At 38.1% G+C, this 21,333-nt stretch overlaps 1 protein-coding gene across 7 annotated transcripts in view; it reads right to left on the bottom strand.

The window, feature by feature from the left end:
* ppargc1a (peroxisome proliferator-activated receptor gamma, coactivator 1 alpha) overlaps positions 1-21,333 on the bottom strand; it is a 228,822-nt gene that overhangs the window by 21,833 nt on the left and 185,656 nt on the right. The window lies entirely within an intron of this gene.

Below are 21,333 nucleotides of genomic sequence, written 5' to 3'. Positions count from 1 at the left end.
TCTGGAGCCGTGTCCACATCCATCGATTGCCTCTGGCAGCTCCAAAGAGAAACGGCCTTGAGTAAGAAGGGAAGAAAAATAGAAAGGACCTTTCCCATTCCGCTTAATGGACCCCACCGAATTAAACAGATCTTAACAATCGTGGGCTAATTGTGGGATCACAATATATTAACCTGCTCTAATTCTAAAGGGTGCCATTCATGGCTGTTTTACCACAAATGCTTCAATTAGCCATAAAACACACTGGCAAGCGCTCGGTAGTCACACTCCATCTAGCTCCCCTCCTTTCCCTTAGTACTTCAGAGGCATGCCAGCATTCACCATTCATTCATTATCAGGTGCGCTCTTTTGTTATCAGACAGGCTGTCTTTGAAATTGTCCTTGCTTTAACTCTTTTATTGAGTTCCACCTAAGCCATTGTATTCCTGAGATATAACTTATGCCACTGATAACAGGTAGCATGGTCCTTTTCTTTTACCCCATAATTTACCCCCATAATTAACTTCACTGCAAACTGAAAAATAATCCATCCAATATCATTCAGGGATCTGAGCGAATACCCCACAGGTGACGAAAGAATTAAAAAAAAGATAGTAAAATATGAGGCTCGTATTTCCTGTGTGTCTGCGGCCTTGCATCTCCGCCGCGACAGAGAAGGAAAACTCTGCAGGTAATAAAACCTGGAAAGTCAATTACTCAGAGTGAGTTTTACAACCAAAGCCTTGCACAATCACAAGGAAGACATTAAATGAGCTAGAATATGTGGAAAAAGTTTAAAGTGAAGATTGATGGATTTTTCTTTCTCTTTTTATTCTCTCTAAAACCAAAACAGTTAAAAAAATAAAATAAAAAATCACATCTCTGGATATTGTTTTGCTCATTTCAATATTTGTCTGTAATTTGACTAATTCTTGCTGTGACACAAACAAGGTGTGTATGCCATTCAGAACTGGATTATGAATGCCTTTTGAATTTCAGTTCAAATTCAGAATTTGAATAGAGGTGGTGGTAAGCAGGATGGAGAATTGTGACCCTGGATCACAAAACCAGTCATAAGTCGCACGGGTATATTTGTGGCAATAGCCAACAAAATTATTGATTTTTCTTTTATGCCAAAAATCATTAGGATATCAAGTAAAGATCATGTTCCATGAAGATATTTTGTACATTTCCAACCGTAAATATATAAAACATTTATTTTTGTGAGTGAATGCAGCACAATCGTGAACATAAACGGACAACTTTAAAGGGGATTTTCTCAATGTTTCGATCTTTTTGCACCCTCAGAGTCCAGATTTTCAAATAGTTATATCTCGGCCAAATATTGTCCTATCCTAACAAACCATAAATCAATGGGAAGCTTATTTATTCAATTTCAAAACATGTACCCATGTACCCGGTTTTGTCATCCAGGGTCACAATTGTAGAATTGGAAATAAGAAAATCTTATAACTGTACATTTTAACTAAAGACAAACTTTGAATGCTGGTTGAACAAAGCCTCATCTGAAGTTTTGAAAAAGCATTAAAACCTTTTAAGGTTTATAGGCTTTATGGAAAGTGAGAATGATTAGTTTACCTCTGATTCCACAGCTAATAAAGTAACATGCTGCATTATGTGAGCTTGGCCTAGTCATATCATTGTGAGTAGGAAGAGAGAGAGAAACATGGTACAGAGCACTGAATATGACACTAATTTAATTCATGGTCAGCAAAAAGAAAAGAAAAAGAACATAAAAAAAAGACCACAATACCTATTATACGTCACACATCATATTGACATTATCAAAAACATTCCAACGTAAGCCTCCCTCAATAAGCCTAACCAGATTGTGTCACAGTACACGTAAATGGCACAGCAGTCATATGTCATACTCAAAAATAGGATTCTGCCAGTGGAATCACTAGAACTATTTCAAACCTCATTTCCCCCGCAAATGATCCTGCAAGCTGGGCACCGAGGCATGCCTGCTCCAGAGGCAATGATCACAGAGAGACGGAGTATGGCAAAGATTAACTTTTCATAACCCTCACCAACATTACCACCCCCCGACACTGTCTGAACACCACGACCAGAAGCTTGAACAGGTACTAATCAAACTCATCAGCAACAAGAACCATTGCTTATTTTAACATGTAAACAATCAGAATAATGCATACTAGTGAAGAGTAATCAGAAGGAAATTAAAATATAATATCGCCAATTTATATGTGGTTGCAAGTGCCCGTGACCTGATAATCAGAACCACAAACAAACAATTTCTACTGAGAGATAATTGCTCTTACAAATAGAAAGAGAAAAGTGAAAGAGATGAAAGGGACAATTTGAATAGATGCACTAAACATGAAGAGAGAAAGGGGAGTTTGCATGCTGTTTCTTAGCTGTGGTGCAACAGATGGTCCACAGCTCTGTTTCTAATGCAATTAGAATAAACTTAGTTTTCGGTGCTCAGACATATTGATGCACTACTTATTTTAGAAACTTGTCCAATAATGCTGACACTAGGGTGCTCGGATTCCTAAAGAGCTGGAGTCTAAATATGTTAATGCAGTGAAGAAAAGAAAAAAACACACATCGTTATTCCTTTCTGAAACGTGCATGTGAACAGAACTTCGCTTAAGTCAGAGGTGGCAAATCTGCAGAGGTAGGCAATCCTTTGTGAGAATAAACATATACAAGATGGTGATCATGCTATGATGTGCTAGACAGCCAAAGAAAATGCAAGGAAGGAGGAACGGTATGAAAGGAAAGAGAGTCCTGTTTCATTCCAATGCAGAAAAACAGCCATGCATGTGGAAACGTGGACATATAAAGCTGATATTTAAGCATTTAAAGTCACCCTCTTCTCTTGTTAAAAGTGCTTTGTTACCCTCCGAATCCTCCTTTGACCTTTCGGCTGTTGGCACGCTTATGAGCATCAAACCGCAGGGCGGCCCGTCATTTGTCACCATGATATCAGCAGCAGGGCACATCATTACCGACACTGCACCAAGCACGCGGAGGAGCGACAACAAAGGAGAAAGACCTGACTATAGTTCTCTTTCTATAATAAAGCATATGTGTTAACTGCACAAGGGTCAATTGCCTGAATACGTCTGTATGAAAGCAGAGAGCAAAAAAAAAAAACGCTTAGATTGCATGCCTGCATGTTCTATCATGAACACATGCTCTCGTTCGAGTATCCATGAGGAACGAGTGGGGTTACAGACTCCAATATCAAAAAATGTATGGTAATTGAAACCACCAAATGTGTGTGGAAAATGCAGTCAATTTGATTCGGTTGCAGAAGGTCATTCTATTCAATTTACACTCAATGCTGAGTACAGTAGCCAGCAAAACACCTGAAAGCAAATGATCTTATCAGAACCCGCTGCACTGCTCTCACCCCTACTGGATAAAAGCTATTTGCTGATTACTAAATAAATGCATTATCTTTTACCTTGACTTCCATCTCCTGTAGGTGAGGGAAGATCTACCAGACCTTGACTTTGTGAGACGATTATTCCCATTGCACTTTAAACATGTTTTTTCTTCTTTTCTTTTTTTTTCCTTTTCCCTTTTCTCTCTGTTTGTGTGTACACTGCAGTTCAAAAGTTTGGGATCGGTAAGATTTTTAAATGTTTCTGAAATAAGTCTCTTATGCTCACAGAGGCTGCATTTATTTACTAAAAAAGAAATGAAAAAAAACACAGTAAAAACAGTGATATTGTAAAATATTATTACAATTTAAAATATATATTTTTTTCTGTTTGAATATATTTTAAAGCTGAATTTTCAGCATCATTTCTCCAGTCTTCAGTGTCACATGATCCTTCATAAATCATTCTAATATGCAGATTTTCTGCTTAAGAAACATTTCTGATTATTATCAGTTGACAATAGTTGTGTAAATTCTTTCAGGATTCTATGAGGAATAGAAAGTTTAAAAGAACAGCATTTACCTGAAATAGAAAGCTTTTGTAACATTAAACACTATTGTTCAAAAGTTTGGGGTCAGTGAATACTTTTATTCAGCAAGGATGCATTAAATTGATTTAAAAAAAAATTGATCATTTAGAATGTTATGACAATTTATAAATTATACATAACTGTTTTCAACATTGATAATAGGAAAAAATATTTCAGGGCTGTGACGGTGGCAGTTTTTTACCACCACGGTGGTAATGGACCAACTTACCAGCGGTGGCGCATACATATACATACACACACACCTCAATTAAATACATTTTGAAATAAAAATAATAATAAACGAGGCTCAAACATCCAGCGAAACAAAAAAGGGGGAAACGCGCTTTAAAAATAAACTTGATGCGCCTTACCAAGTCTAATAATAAGCACAAACTGTGTTAAAAAGAATCTGACGTGCAACTAAAAAGGTAGACTATCTGTCCTACGAACGAACAAACGAATGAATGAATGAATAAATCCAGTACCTAGAAAAAATACTAGAGCTATTTACGATCTCTATTCTGGACAATGTTTGAAACTTCGTATTGCTTGCATTTCTTGTGTTATTGCCTAAAGCTGTCTATATTGCCATTATTATGTAATCATCTGCTGGTCTTCAAGTATAATTACAAATGACTTCAAAATGCATCTACGCCAAGAGATGATAAGGACTTATGCTCATATTGCTTAGAGCATTTCTAAACTTTTGGAGGCATTATGTGTATATGCATGCTTGCAAACATTTAAAAGGTATGGCTTGGCCTGGGCCACAAATTAAAACACCAACCAAAATGAAATTTGCTTTTGTGTGCATTTGTGCACATACAAATAATAATACTTGTGTACAGCACTGATTTTCATCTATTAACCATCAAAATGTGACAAGGATGCATCACTCACAGCTGCTCAAAATATATGTTCACCCTTTATATCACTGATGAATATCATGGTAATAAAAGGATGAACTACAGATGAGACTGGAAAAAAAAAAACCTGGTGATTTTTCAAACTGGTCTCATGGCAACTGTTAGGAATATATTTTACAGTGGTTCATTTTACTTTGCAAACAGAGCTATTCCCATGCAAGTCTACAATGCACCCAATCAGCTCAGTCCTCATTGCAGAAATTTAGCATTTGTTTGTTAATTTACCCACTCCATGAAATTGTGCAGTGTGACGCCACTAAGCTATGTCCGAAACGCTCTGTACCCTGCAGTGCATAAGCCCTAAAAGAACCAGCATTCCTGGAATTCAGAGATTCAAACTACCCCTCCCTGTGATGCTGAAGTATTAAATAATCCAGGAAACGCCTGTACCGGGACTCACTTTCTCTCCTGGCCTCGAGTTGAGGCAGACGCCTGAGGCTTATTGGCTTAGCATTTCCGGCCAGGTTAGAAAGAGACGGGCTCTGAAAGGCTCTTAGAAGAGATTACCGTCCCAGACTAAAAATAGCCCACAATGGCTATCCCGCACTTACGACTGGTGACACGTTACAAAATGTGAATATTACTGCACAGGGCGACTGTGCGCGCGCGTGTGTGTGTGTGTGTGTGTGTGTGTGTGTGTTTGGACGCTTTTGCATGTCAGTGCACACGACTCTGTGGAGCTTATGATGATAGCACGTACGGCCATTCAAATTATCAGTAGGGGTGTAACAATATACTCAAGTCGGTTTGATAGATGAAACTGATCTCACTATACTTTAAACAAAGCCAAAATAAAGTTAAAACGTTTTATTAATGATTCATTCTAAACGGTTAACCAAAGTGCTGTTCATTAAAATGATACATTTGGTACTAAATCAGGAATAGACTTGAATAAGTCAACCGGGCTGAAGGCACACCTTAAGAAAAATGTGCTATTCACTACTCCCCATAGTGTATGATTGCAGAAAGAATACATATGTCTGTATTGAACATTTATGGAGCAACAGATATTTGTGTGAAAATAAATCATAAAAGTGGTTTAAAAATCGTATAAATATATGAGGTGGCGTGGGAGGCCTTTTTACAAAAGGCGCACAGTATTGATACAAATACTTTAGCCAACATAAGTTAATGTGTCTACAGCCATGTTAATATTAAAAGAGTTAATACTTGTCAAAACAATCACTATTTTCTCTTTATTTAGAAAATTAAAAATTCCTTTTTGTTCAATACTGTCATTCAAATACGTTAATACAAAAATATCTTTTAAAAATACAAAAACTAAATTATTTAAAAAAGTAAAGATTCTGAAAGCATTGAAGGAGATCCCATTATAATTTAATATAGATTTACAGTAGTAACAATACATTATATTTCATTACATGATATTTTTTAAATATGATGGTTTCATTATAAATATGGTGATTATCTCTAAGGTGGACACCAAACATAATATATGATTTTTACCATCAACAAATGGAAAAGTCAGCCAGCTATTTCTTATCATGTTAATTATTGTCTTGTGCATTATGTTCATTGTGTCAACAGCAGGGGTGCTTTTTACCTCAAATACCATACTTTTACATATTCTTCTGTTATTGAAAAAACTGTTGCTTTAATTACCTTGAACAAAACTGGAAGTCATTAAGACGACCATTCAGCCAAATCTCTACATGCATCTTGAAAAGCGGATGTTTTTAATAGTGCTACGGCAAGTTTTTGTGCCATCTAGTGGTTTAGAGGAAAATAAAATCCAGGGCACCTTTTTACCCCGAGGCGCCTTTAGCCCCAAGTTGTACCCCTACTGGTTGTACTGTCGATGTAGGATATTTATCAGGACCGGCATGAATTTTGGCACCAGATCAGTGCAATTTCCACCACAAGCTGTCTAAGCCAGACTCATAAAAAGAGTTAAGAGGCTGAACACCATGTCCAAGGAAACCCCCCTTGTCCCCAGACATGGAAAAATGGTCTCATGTGTGACACCACCTGTGGTGCTTCAGTTCTGGGTAAAAGCCATCAGATGACACTCAACTGGTAGAACATAGTGTGTCCCAGAGCAAAGCAAGCAAAAACCTTGCAACTTGCCATTTGAACGGTACAAACATGCTGTACACACAAACAAACACAGGAGATATGTGTTAAGATCAAAGCTTAAAGCAACACCAAAGAACTTTTCCTCTTCGGTCGCCCTACAGGTTGGAAGCGGAATTGTCCATTACCACTGTCGTAAATAATTTAGCCTACCGTCGCACACACGCTCGCCGTTTATCCAGCACCGGTCTGTTGTCCACAGACAAGATAGAGTATGTTGCATGATTTTATAAAAGTATGATGTATTGCGACAACAGAAACGAAGAAAAACTAAATAATGACTATCAAGTCAAATTTGTAGTTTCTTATGTCTCATTCGAACTATAGAAACGCTACCCGATCTGGCAAGCTTGCATAGTGCGGTTATAGCAGATATAGGGCCGCAGAGCGAATGCAGAAGTGCCTTTCACCCTGTTACGACTTGATGAACCACTGAAACAATTTTGGAAACATTATTTTAAGGTAAAAAATAATCTTCAGTGTTGCTTTAAGGTAATTCATATCAGTGGCTTGAAGGGATTAGATAAAATGTATAATCAGATAACATGAAGATGACAGTCAGAAATATTGTATTTATCTAGCACGGTAATACTTTGATCCAGCATATGCCATGGTACTTCATATACCAGGGTATTTACATGGCACTCCCAAAGTACTTCAAATAATATGTTCGGTTCACTCAGAGGCAGTCTGAAACGAATGCGACAATATTGCATTTTGTAGTGTAATCCGTCCTCATATGCTCCAGAAAATACCTCCTACTCACCTGTCAATCAAGCATTGCGCTAAAACAAGGTTAATTTCATACTCGACTAAAATAACTGAGGAATTCAAGATAAATTTAGAGAAAAGGAGTGTGCGAGAGTGTGAGTGTTTTCTGTGAGTTTTTGCACTTTGTCAACATGCAGCAATATACGGATGCAGTAAGTGATGTTTGCAGTTATTAATTCAGACTCTCCCTCCTCAATGAAATCCTGTGATCATAAAGTCATTTTCATCCAGCAAAAAATAAATAAAAAATAAAAGAATAATAATATTAATAATAAACGGAGCAGATCCAATAGGGTCCATCAGTGCTTGGGCCCTAATTATATACATATAGGCATTGGATTTCAAACACCAAACGTTTTGACTTCAGTGAATGACTGATGTAGGTCTGTGCTCAGTTCATCTGAAATGTCAACAGAACCAACAATGTAATTTATACTAATATTCAGTGATGCACCAAAATTAATTTTTTTCAGAAACACAGAAACCGAAATTAATGTTTTACTTTAGCAAACAACCCACAACGATTCAATAATCAATTAAGCTAATTTATTTAATGATATTTTTTTCTTCTAGTTGACTCATGAACTATGGACATTGAATGAAAATGAAAAATTGACAATGATTGACAGATTATTGTGTGCACGAAACAGACGTTGACACAGTCAAACGCGGCAGAAAACTCGATAAACGCTAATTAAACGTCACCATTTCGGTCAATGGTTTCAGTCGAATCACAAGTTTATGTTACATCTAAATACATGCCAATAACAGGCACAAAATTCTATTTTAAAACAATGTATTTACTCTTTCTTTTCCACACACAGACTTCCATTTCTCTTGGCAACAAATTCCCCCCATACTCTCTCCCTCACATGTGTGTGGGGGGTGTTAAATTGGCTCTGTGTTGAGCATCAGGTGGCTAAGAATGAAGATCAGCTGAGGCTACAGGCCCCTGAAGAATGATCCCACATACAACCACCACTTTAGAGAGCAAGAGATGGGAAAGCAAGCATAAAAGAATAAAAGATGTGTGTATGGACAGAGAAGGATGACAGAAGCATGGAAATGAATACAGGACAGGAAACCAGAGCCTGAGAAAGAAGCAGAATGCAAGAGTACGCAAGAAAGCCGAGCAACAAGCTTTATGTTAACTTGTGCTTCTCCAAACATGCCCTGCGGGGACTATTTTCCAACTGCAAGTGATGTTACCCTCCCTCTTCTTTCCCTCCTCCTCCTTGCACTCCCTTGCTTTTCCCCTCCCTTCATTGCAAAGTGAATAAATTTGCTTATGCCCACTGGAATTCAGACTCTCTCTACAGTTGTTTGACAAGCTTCTCCATCAAAACTTCAGAGGTTTCTTATTGATGACAGGGCTCTGTTGCATTTCGTAACCATTGCAACTAAGTGGTCGCCCTGGTACGACTGCAAAATTGTGCAACTCTTCTTTTTTTTTTTTTTCACTGCATATGAGAAACACCAGAAGTCAAACACTCCAAAAGTGTGATGAAACAGCCCTAACCAATTATCTGCATTGCCCAATGGTGGCACCAGTGCCACTGCTCTCATAGACATTATTATTCCAGGAAAATACTACTTATACTAGGGATGTCCAGTCCGGCATCCTGCTGAGCTCAACTCCAACCCTAATTAAACACACCTTTGCCAGCTGTTCAAGGTCTTCAGGATTACTTTAAACCTCCAGGCAGGTGTGTTGGAGGAAGGTGGCCCTCTGGGAGCAAGATGGACCCATGGCATATACCTAAATATAACTGGTTCATGCAAAATGAGAGATATAACCAGTAAAATTCACTGAACCAATGGTTTCAAATCCTGATCCTGGAGTACCCACAACAGAAATCAAACATGTGCACCCTCTTATCTATTCTAACATACATATTTGAGGTCTTGGAGCAGGGGTGGCCAATGTCAGTCCTGGAGAGCCACAGCCCTGCAGAGTTTTGTTCCAACCCAAATTAAACACACCTGATCCAGCTAATCGAGGTCTTCAGGATTACTAGAAACTTTTAAGCAGGTGAGTTGGCGCTAAACTCGGCAGGGCCCTGCGGCCCACCAGGAGCTGAGTTTGAGACCACTGTCTTGGGCTGAATCCGAAATCCTTCAATCACTATTCCCTATGTTAGTCCACTAATACGGTTCACTTGAATGAGTGATTGAAAACGAGTGAGAGAATTCAAACAGCCTTTGAACGTCCATCGGCTGTACACTCGTTATTGTGGTGCAATGTGGGATAGAATGAGTCCACTCAATATCGTCCACTATGGTTTCAGACACCACTACAAATGGCTGTCCCCTCAAATAATGCCCTATTTGAGGGTATAGGGGGCGATTTCAGATTCAGCCTTGGAGTCTTTATTAATGAGCTTATGAATTGAATCAGGTGTGTTTGATTAGGGAGACAGCTAAAAGGGCTGTTTACAAGACACCATTTTCAACTAAAAACGTAAAACTTTTTTTGCGTTTTAGCCGTTCGTTTACACGACAATGGTATTTCAGGTGCCTGAAAACGCAAAGTTTTAAAATCGGGTTTCAAAGTGCAAGTTTTAGAAATCGGTCTCCGTGTAAACAATAAAAACGTGAATCTGTGAAAACGATGACGTCATGTACATGCGTATTACGTGTTCAGTCTATAGTGTTTAATCGCCATCTAATGGCCTGGCAGCAGAATACAGGGTTTTTAGTCGTTTTTGCGGATCCGTGTGAATGGGGATCGGTTTGACAATGTCTGTATGCATGCAGAGAACTCAAAGGTAAAACTTCTCCGTTTTAAGCATATCGTTGTCATGTAAGCGAACCATCAAATGTGCAGTGCTGCGGGACCAGAATTGGGAACCACTGCACTAAACCATTCAGATTCACTCAAATTAATTTAGTTCTCAGCTGACTAAACATCCTAAACAACCATAAATTGAAAATTGACAAAACCAGTGTGGTTTTGTGGTAACTGAAACTATTTATTTCTAGTTATCTGCCTAAAGGAGCTAATGAATTGGCTAATAAAACCTAAAAAAAAACAGAAATTGTAAATGTTACCCTGGCAACTAATTGATTATAAATAAGTTGAAGTAGCCTACTAAAATGACATAACAAAATAACTAAGACTTCAACTAAAATTAAAATTAAAACAAATAAATGAAAATATGAATACATACTATAATGTATAAATAATTCTAAAATAACACTGGACACATAACAAAAGTGGTGTCAGTAGTGGTGACACTAGTGGTGCTTTTGAGGAGGCTGACACCAAACAACATGCAAAACATCTTCGTTTCGATAGGCACGGAGATAAGTCAAAGTGTGGTGCATGTGTGTGAATGCGAGTGCATGTAAGTGTTCACTTGAGGAAATCATATTATACAGCACAAAATGATAATATGCTTGGCCCAGCTGAACTTGTGCAGCTAAACTGATGGTGTGTTTTCAAATGTCAGCATAAATTTGCAAATTAAAAATGTGAAACCATCAGCAGTCACCGTTAACACCATGTGCGTGTGTGTCTTGGCGTGGATATGCTTGTGAGCATTTTTCTGTCTTCTGAGAGAGATGTAGGCCTACAGTACATTTGGCCGATTTTATCAATCACGGTTCAGTGTTGTTGCTATAGGTTTCTATTTGATAGATTTACAAATTACTAGACAAGCAAGAAGGAAATAGGACCTGTTTACATGGATGCGTTTATGTGTAAGTGAATGTGTGTACTTGAGCATGCGTGTGATTTATTTCAGCAATTAATCTGCGGAATCACTTTCACACTTAGACATCCACACACACTTTGGCTCACCAGTTATAGCTAGGTCAAAGTCTGGTCAAAATTTTGACCGGTCATCAGTAACACTCACCTTACAAAGCACAGCCAGTGCTTTCACCCCACAACCCAGTTGTAATTCCAAACACTTCTTGGCGGCATAGATTCATGTTTGGATATAAACATCACACAACCCGACCACACGGCCCTCATTGGATGACTTAATACAGTAGAAGCTTAAATAGGGAGTTATTTTGACTAGGTGTCAAGTGCCCTTAAAATAAATGGCTGCGGCAATCACTTGGAGTCAGGGAGTGTTCCATTCCACACATTGTCCATGCAGTGGAGAGAACAGTGAGAACTCTTGCCAAGATTCAGAGCTAAAGGCCATCAAAAAGACAGCATGTTAAACTCCAGTCATCTGTTTATCAAATGAGAAGGGGGATCAAGGCGGCATGACCCTATAAAATGTTTTAGTCAGAGAACAGCTTGAATTACGTTGAACTATTGGCTGAAAATTGTTATCCTGAAACTTGACTACACATTTACTGACACTACTATGTACCAACATTTTTATTTTTTACTTTCTCATAAAGCCAACTTAATGCCTTAATATTTCATTTGATTATTCACTCTTCTGCACTAACAGAATGTAAAATGGTTTTACCAGTGTTTTGAATATGGCAGCATAGGAATACCATGTTTGGACATATATACCATGTTGTACCTTGAAGTGTCTTGTATAAATTAAAATAAATAGTAATTATTTATTTTAGTATATTTATTACGAGTAATAAAAACAACATTTGCAAAACTCCAAAAACATAACTATAAATACAATTCACTCCAGTTTCCAGCTGAAATGAACACTAGAGGCAGTAAAACAGCAACAACCTTTATTACTTTACACACAAATTATGATTACAGGGCAGATTATCTATTAGGGGTGTAACGGTTCACAAAATTCACGGTTCGGTTCAATACGATACACTTGTGTCACGGTTCGGTACGTTTTCGATACAGCAAAAAGAAAGAAATGCCAGAGAATTATTTTTTTTTTTTATATATTAAAACTAACTTCTTGTAAGTGTTACTACAGTAAATCCATGGTGAATGTTGCAGATCTGTGGACACTGGATACCCAGCAAACACAGAACGTTGGCACAACGTAGCCAACCTTCTAACAACGTTTTATCAACATGGCCAAAAGGTTGCTATAAATACGTTGTGTGGTGAAGGTTGTTACAGCGTTGTCACAATGTTGACATTAAACCACCGTTCAGGGCCATTGCTTAAGGTTGTGCCAACGGTGTCTTGACAACCACTGGACTACATATGTACTCGTCACTGCCCTGAAGCGTTAAATTTCAACCGCCCGTTGAGCTCATTGTGTTGTCTCGTTCTTCATCGAGCAAGGATACGTGAGTATTGCGTTTTATTTACCTCTGCTAAATAAGATACGTAATTATTCAAACACAACCTACAACTTCATTTTCTAATGTGACTAATGCAGCCTCGCTCGCACTGTTTAGTTTTTCATTTCATTTGTCTGCTATTTAGTCTCATTAGTGTCTTTGCTCCTCTGGATTTGTGGATGTTTCCTGGACTGATTCCGTTTACCGAACGTTATCGTCCGGCTTTCGACTACTGTCTGCCATGTACATAACCGCTTTTGTTCATTAAATGTTCTGATCTTTGCTTTTTATGTTTTATTTATTATACTTAAAAGAAATGTGTATATTCATTTATTTAGTTTTTTCTTTTTTCACAAATGTATGACTTTTGGAAGTGCAATTTGATTACCATATATGCAGTTAGTTTTAATAAAGTTCAATTAACATAACCTTCTGTAATTTTTACTCTTCGAAGTGTACAATTGCAGGTGTTGATTATAATTAGGCTAATTTACTGATAGCCCCATAAATAATAATAAGGATAAACAATATTTTTTTAAAAAACATATAATTATCTAACATCTGACTAATTAAAAATTAACCTCAAAACATAAAATGCTAAATGGGGGATATCTATAGGCCTATTTAGCATAAAAAAAAAAAATTGTCAGAACGTCGTCTCTCAGTTGCTGAATGTCCCGCAACAACGTTGCTACAGCCCTGTCGCGTCTTACAATTCTACGTTGTTACAATGTTGCGAGCACATAGACAGCGTTGCCACAGAAGAAATGCAACGTGCCACAGACGTTGCCACAACGTAAATGTGTTTGCTGGGTAGTTCATTCATGGCACAATGTTTCTTCCTGGTTTCCACGCGCTGTTTGATCCGTTAATAACGGAGAAATGTGAATGTTTGTCACTAGATCTCGCAGCAATGTTATCACTTAAGTGGCGAATTTAAATAATTTCTTTACTGGATCTCTTAGCGCTGTGAAGTAACAGTGTCGCTTGATCAAGATCGGCTCGCGCTGCTTTGGTCCAAACTGATAAACGGTCCGTCAACTTTTGGTCGGCAGGAAAAATGGTCCAAGTTTGAAAATGCGTACTGAACACCGAACCGAAAGCCTCGTACCGAACGGTTCAATACGAATACGTGTATTGTTACACCCCTAATAAAGTCTTATGTTTGCATGGTTCTACTATGTAATGACCTCAAAACATTACCATTGTGCATGATTTGTAAACTAAACCATTTGGACTTTTCCATCACATAACCAGCTTTAGTTTTTTTTTTCTCTCTGACGTAGTAAACTTGCTCTGTTGCTCACCTGGTACAGCATTGCACTTGACTGCTTCCTTGCAGTGCCGTGAAACACAAGGCATGATCTAAGACTAGCTCAAATGGGATGGTTGCTTCAGCAAATGCATTTTATCTTATTTTTTCTTTGGTTAACACTATCAGTTTAAGATTTAGTTTAGTTGGTACGTTATTTCCAAATGCAATAGAGCATTATAACCTTTTTAGCGCCACTCACTGGACATTTAATTTCTGAGCCGGTGCTATACATACAACCACCAACATAAAAAAAAGATTGCCAGATTCATGTCTATTTTGGATAAAACTGAACAAGCTTTTAGTGCCAATCAATTGAACATTTCCCTTTGAAAGTGTCATGAAACGAGGAAAAAGCAACATACTATCTTATTTAGCAAAAATGTCGCCACAGACACGTTTTTCCAATTAGCCTAAGTTGAATAAAAAAACATAACATAGTACAGTATGTAAATATGGTAATCTATCAGCAGCCTGATACTAAAGCATCTGCCATGAAATGTTTAAAAAATGTTTAAAATATCCTAAAGAACGCTATCTAATGTGATTTTGCTTTTAAAATCCCTGGAAAAAAAGGTAAGATAACATCCTGTAGGATAAACTTGTGCAGTTTCACATTTATCACTATGCATGGGAACTAAATGTTCCATTTAGTGGATACAATCGGCTCAATACAAATGTAGCAGCCCTACGCTTTCAACTAATGCTTAAAAGAGCAAATATATTTGACTCAAAACATGGTTTTACATGTCTGAGTGAGTGCTTCTAACCTCCCCACGGCCCTGTTCCCGAGAGAGGGGCTGCCGGTGACAGGCTGACCGCGTTGTCAGGCCCTCTCCCTGGGGCAAAGAGAGCTGCCTATCTGCCCCCACCTCCAGAGATCCATTTTAGCCCCTGAGATGGGCTTGATAACTAGGGCTGAACTGCCACTGAAAGGCATAAGCCGTCACGTCACACAAAATCTCTAGGCTGCGTTTCCCTGCCCGCTGCTATCGCTCACTCTCATCAGCCTGCCGGCTTGCCCCACACGGCCCTGCAATAATGGAACATCATGTACAAAATGTCAGGAAAGCGGAAGACATGAAGTAATGAATCATTATAGAGAGAAAAGCTTTGTGCATGCATGCAAGCGTGTGTTTAAATGCACATGCCATGTATCGGTATCATATTTTGATATGCAAATATCTAATTCCTCTAAATTATAACCATAATCAAAACTTTGCTGAAAAACCTGTTTACGCAATATGCCTATCGTCTGGTTGATAGTGTGTAATCATTTTCCTTTACAATAGTTTATGCATTTTTTAGCAAATAAAAAATGCCTTTTAGTATAATTGTAAAAGCGTCCCCCTTCAGGTCGTGGCACGTGAAATCTTAACTGAATTTTAAGTAAATGTAAAAATAACTTTTATATTGTCAGTAATATTTCAAGCTGAACATTTACTGGATTGAAGCCACTTTGAGGAATGTTTATTTGTTCATCTCTCAATCATTATTGTACTGCACTGCATTATATGTTCTGCCTCCCACAATAAAAACTACAGAGCTTTGATCATAAAAATAAGCATTTTAATATCATCTTACAGAGACATACTATTGAAGATATAGAGTGACAAACTATATTTATATGCATTTTATGTAAGTAGTCTGAATTTCATCTTACTTTTTTGCCATATAAACATCAGCATTAAAATTGCATATTTTTGCTCAGTTTGGCTCAGATGTTTTTCCTCCTCGAGTATGAACTCCATGTCCTACATCATAGGAGTCATATATGCCTGACATAACACATATGATACTCAACAAAAGATTCATAGACTGAGTCTGAAAACTTAGGCAGCTGACTTGTTGCCTCGCTGCCTTATCAGGCAATGACTTTGCAGGAAGCGTTTGCGCACAAAGGTATACCTCACAAAACTGATTTCAGACAAACTTCTGAGGCAGCGTGACGGTTTATCTACAGCAAAGCGAGCTTTGGTGAAAACTAAGCAAATATTTAATTACTACAATAGTAATTTCTCACTAGAAATGACATCAAGTTGGTTGGTCAAAAACGTACATTTACACAAACTGACCACCAGAGGTGGGACAAAGTCATTGTTATGCAAGTCACAAGTAAGTCTCAAGTCTTTGCCCTCGAGTCCCGAGTCAAGTCGAGTCAAAGATGAGGCAAGTCCCGAGTCGAGTCAAAAGTCAAAGCCAACAAGTCTCAAGTCGAGTCCAAAGTCCTACCATTTTAGTTTCGAGTCATTTCAAGTCCTCTTACCACAGAAATAAAATTAATACAAATCATGTACGTCTGTAAGATTTGTATTTATTTAAACCTCTTTTTATACTTTGATTTATAATCAAATACAGTAAAAAACAGAAAATTTAATTTTCACAAAAAATGCTTGTATTTCAACAGCATATTGCACTAGAACAATGCACAGCATGCAGCTTCAGTCCTGTATTGTATTAACCTCATATTGCATAACAGTTTAACTTTCAAATAGACATGGGTCGTTTTAGCCTAAACCTTTTTAAACATGTCATCAATAAAATCCTCACTCCTCAAAATTATCACTTCTGAAAAACTGGACCAACCTGATAATATAATTGGAATGCGTGTTGCAGTGCGTATGCGGTGCAAGACCAGCACGCGCAATAGTGCTTTCACATATGCTGCGTTTGCAGTGCGTGATCCGCGGCTGTACCACAAATACATACTCACTATTTGTATTTCAAATCCAGAAGTTATTAGCATCTTTTATTTAAAAAAAAAATTGTGTCAACATTGCGATTCTCTTTGTACACACGTATACACTCTTTAATAGACGTATTCACATTTAAATACAATTTAAACAACGTATTATTTAATGCATTACTCTTATATAATTATATATTAAGTTGCTCAAGCAAGTGGTAAAATATTTAACCATGTACTTATATTAAAATCGCATAGCCTACATTTTAAATTAAAACTTAAAATTGACAAAAACAGCAGACTCATACTCTTTCTTTTGCATAATTTAAATCTTTATACAATAAATCTCGCATCTCACAAAGAACTTGTTTTTCCACCTCCACGAATGAGACGAGTGTTATGTTGAAATATGTATTTTCCCTTGATTTAGGCTACCCCGGTCTTACGTCTCAGCATTGCGATTCTCTTTGTACACATATACACTCTTTAATAGACGTATGTACGTTTAAACACAATTTAAACAACGTAGGCCTATTATTCAATGCATTACTTCTACTTATATTAAGTTCCTAAAGCAAGTCAAATATTTAACCATGTAGGCTACTTATATAAAAAAAACACCCGACTCTCATGCCTTTTATTTTATATTTAAATTAATACAATAAATCTTGCATGTCACAAGGAACATGTTTTTCCACCTCCACGAATGAGACGAGATTTGTTCATTATGTCGCCTTGTTGGGGTAAATTGTAGTTTTCCTTGCTTTACCCTGGTCTTAAAGTGAAAATAGTATTTAATTAAATACATTTATGGTGAGATTACTACATTTTATTTAATTAATCGCATTTATGGTGAAATTACTAAATTTTTAGGTCAATCTGTGTTCATTTTGACCACGAAACATGCGCTGTCACTTTAATTCAGCGCGTGCAGCACATGTGCAGCACAGCAGAAATAGACTCGGTGCGGAAACGATCGCGGCACTGCTGTATACGCACCGTACCTGGAACGGATCGACGGACTGCAACCGCGTGCAGTGTGAAAGCTCTAAGTCTAACCTGTTAACATGGGTACGTAAAGAAAATACGCACCGCTGGCGCATACGCACTGCAAACGGAGTATGTGTGAAACGGGTGTTAGATGCTGTCGAATCAAAACAACGTGGGACTACAGTGATTGGATGTCGTGCAGGCAGCGCGGGCGCTCTCTGCATGCATACAGGTGGTGCACATTTTTTTCACAGATGCAGATAAACTGAGAGCGGCGCGGCCGTGTGGACATTTTTTTCCCATGGGAAGTAGCAAGTCTTCTCGAGTCAAAAGGCGCAAGTCCAAGTGAAGTCACGAGTCATTGATGTTAAAGTCCAAGTCGAGTTGCAAGTCTTTGTACATTTTGTCGAGTCGAGTCTGAAGTCATCAAATTCATGACTCGAGTCTGACTCGAGTCCAAGTCACATGACTCGAGTCCACACCTCTGCTGACCACCAACCGCAACATTCAGACGCCATCTTTATTTTTCTAGCTCAACTGTCATAGAATAGAAAACACGAAGGACGCATTCTTAAAGATTTACGCTTTAAATGTCTTGACAAACTAAAAGACGTAAATGACATTTGTATGTATTCTAAACAAAACATACAGATTGTACTGAATGTCAGCTTGCTTATTTGGCTCAAGATAAGGATTTATTGAGTTCACATGGCATGCAAATAAAAAACTATGCTTCTAACCACAGTTCGAGAGCTGCCGTTCCAACCACACAACTTTGCGATGCTGTTTACTGTGGTTTCAGGAAACACAGACTCGTTGAACTATGCTGATAACGACGGAACGTGTGACCATAGTTGGCTAACGAAGCTTTCGGGAAACACACCCCAGATGAAAGTATCTCAGGAGACAGGATGAGAAGCTAACATTGGATTTGGACGTGCCTTGACGCCTTAGTTCCTACCCTGGAACGCATCCTCCAAATGCAGCATGTTTAAGCTTTTGGACACAGCCTGCTCCTGGAGAGCTACCATTCTGCAGAGTTCAGCTCCAGCCCCAATCAAATACACCTGAACCAGCTAATCAAGGTGTTCGGGGTTACTTGGAAATTATACAGGCAGGTGTGTTGGAGTAGGGTTGGAACTGAAGTCTGCAGGAAAGAAGCTCTTCAGGAGCAGTGTTGGAGATCCTTGCTTGAAACTAAGGGGCTGTTTACACGACATTTTCAAATAAAAGCGTAAAACTTTTTAAGTGTTTTGGCCGTTAATTTACACGACACCAGCGTTTTGGGTGCCTGAAACCGTAAACTTTTGAAAACGGGTTTCAAAGTGCAGGTTTTTGAAATCGGTCTCTGTGTAAACAACAAAAACGCGAATCTCTGAAGACAATGACGTCATGCACATGCGTATTACATGTTCAGTCTATAGTGTTTCATCGCCATCTAACGGCCTGGCAGCAGAACACAGCGCTTTTAGTTGTTTTTACGAATCCATGTGAATGGGGATCGTTTTGACAATGGTGTCGTCTGTACGAGGAAAACTCAATGGAAAAACGTCTCCGTTTTAAGCATTTCGTTGTCGTGTAAACGTACCCTAACTTTAATGTGCATATAAACTTTTTTAGATTACTAAAATGGCCTTGTTCTGTCTCAGACCCTAAACAGCACAGGCGCGTTGAGTGAGTCCCTATATCCTCTGTGTGGCCTGCTAGTTGTGTGACATCAGAGGACTCACCAGGCCACCCATTAACTACACTGCAGTCAGACAGGTTAAGAAAACATTGCCAGGGGTTTGAGTGAGTGCAGGGGGAGGAATATAAAGTTCTGCCAACTAGCTTTACACAAGAGCTGGCCATTCATTAACCTGTCTTCGCTCTGCTCTTGGGCACTGTACTGACCCACATAGGCTAGTATTGGAAATGCATATACAATGCACACATTCATCACTATTGACACCTCATGTCCCATCTCACTGAACTAGAATCAGCTGCTTTAGCACCTTGTGCTTATTCCGTCCCCACTAAAATTTTAAATCAGACAATGAGGGTATACAAAAAAAGAGCAAACGGTCAAAAAATATTCTATATCTATACCAATTTAAAAAATGCTTCCATCACAGTAGCAGTAATGCATGTCAATTATTAACATGTCAATTAACATACACACACAGTATTAATTTTTTATCCGGGTCCTTGGCACTCGTAATTGTGGGCCTCATAAAATCATCATCTCACCACACGGTCCAAGATAGGAATGTGGAAGAATTCCCTATCACACCATGACACAAAACCCCAAAACACGCAACAGACCCAGCGCTATATTTGCCAGCACTCAAAGCAATGCAGCGTTATCATTTCTCTTCTCTATCTTCTCAGATAAGACAACGAACTAGCCAGGGCCAGTGCTGCTTTGTTTTAGCCGCCTCATTTCTTTTCCTATGGACTTTGCTTTCTTTGTCAGTGACGAAGAAGCGCAAGTGTGCAACAGGTTTAAAGTTTTACCTCTTCCCTTTTTCAACATGACAACCCAGGGCAGGAGTAATCCGGTTAAAAGTGGACCATCCAGATTAAGGTAATGATTCAGATATGAGACCAGTTGTGTAATTAAAATAAACTACAACAGTGTTAGTGACTAAGTTGAATGATTTGATTTGTTCACTGGGAGTACCATTATCACCACCAGAGTGCAACAGTCGGGTTTAAAAATGTTATAAATTTTCTCCATAAGCATAAGGAAGTTGTTTTTGAACTTATATATCTTTTTAAAGACAAACCTGTAACATATGAGGTCCAAGTTATATGCTTTTGTTGAAGCAAAATGATTGTGTTCAGCAGTGGAATTCCTGGTGAAAACTACATTACCAATGACTGTGCAAATAAATATCCACCAATCAGAAAAGAACCATTTGGCGCCCACCTACTACCATGAAGCACTGTGATAGAGTCAGTTTCCCTATGCTCCCAAACTACTTAAATATTAGTATGCATAATATGCATATTTTCTCCATGTATTTGCACAAAATGTCAAGGCATAGAGGAATTGATTTTGTACTTATTAACCTTTAAAAACATACCTGTGAGCTATGAGGTAAAATCTATATACTTTTGTTGAAGCTGTCAACTTCTTTTTTTTTAAGATTATGTTCAACAGTGCAATTCTACATTACCTACATTGACATCTCCACAAATCAGAAAACTGCAACAAACAAATCACACCAAAATAATACCTTAGCACCCACCCGCTCCCATGAAGCACTGCAAATGAATCATGCTCTCAAACTGCTTAAATATTAGTATGAAATGCATCATTTTAATTTGATCATGTCATTCCCAATGCGTCATGTGAAGTTCTTGTTCTTTTTGTCTGATTTTCAAATATATATATTTTTTGGCTTCAGATCAAAGTTTGTGATGTTGCGATTTACCTAGCT

The sequence above is a fragment of the Rutilus rutilus genome, assembly GCF_951802725.1.
Source record: "Rutilus rutilus genome assembly, chromosome: 3".
Taxonomy (NCBI): Eukaryota; Metazoa; Chordata; class Actinopteri; order Cypriniformes; family Leuciscidae; genus Rutilus; species Rutilus rutilus.
Note: the sequence above shows the minus strand (reverse complement) of the source record. Positions and strands in the feature narration are given on the sequence as shown.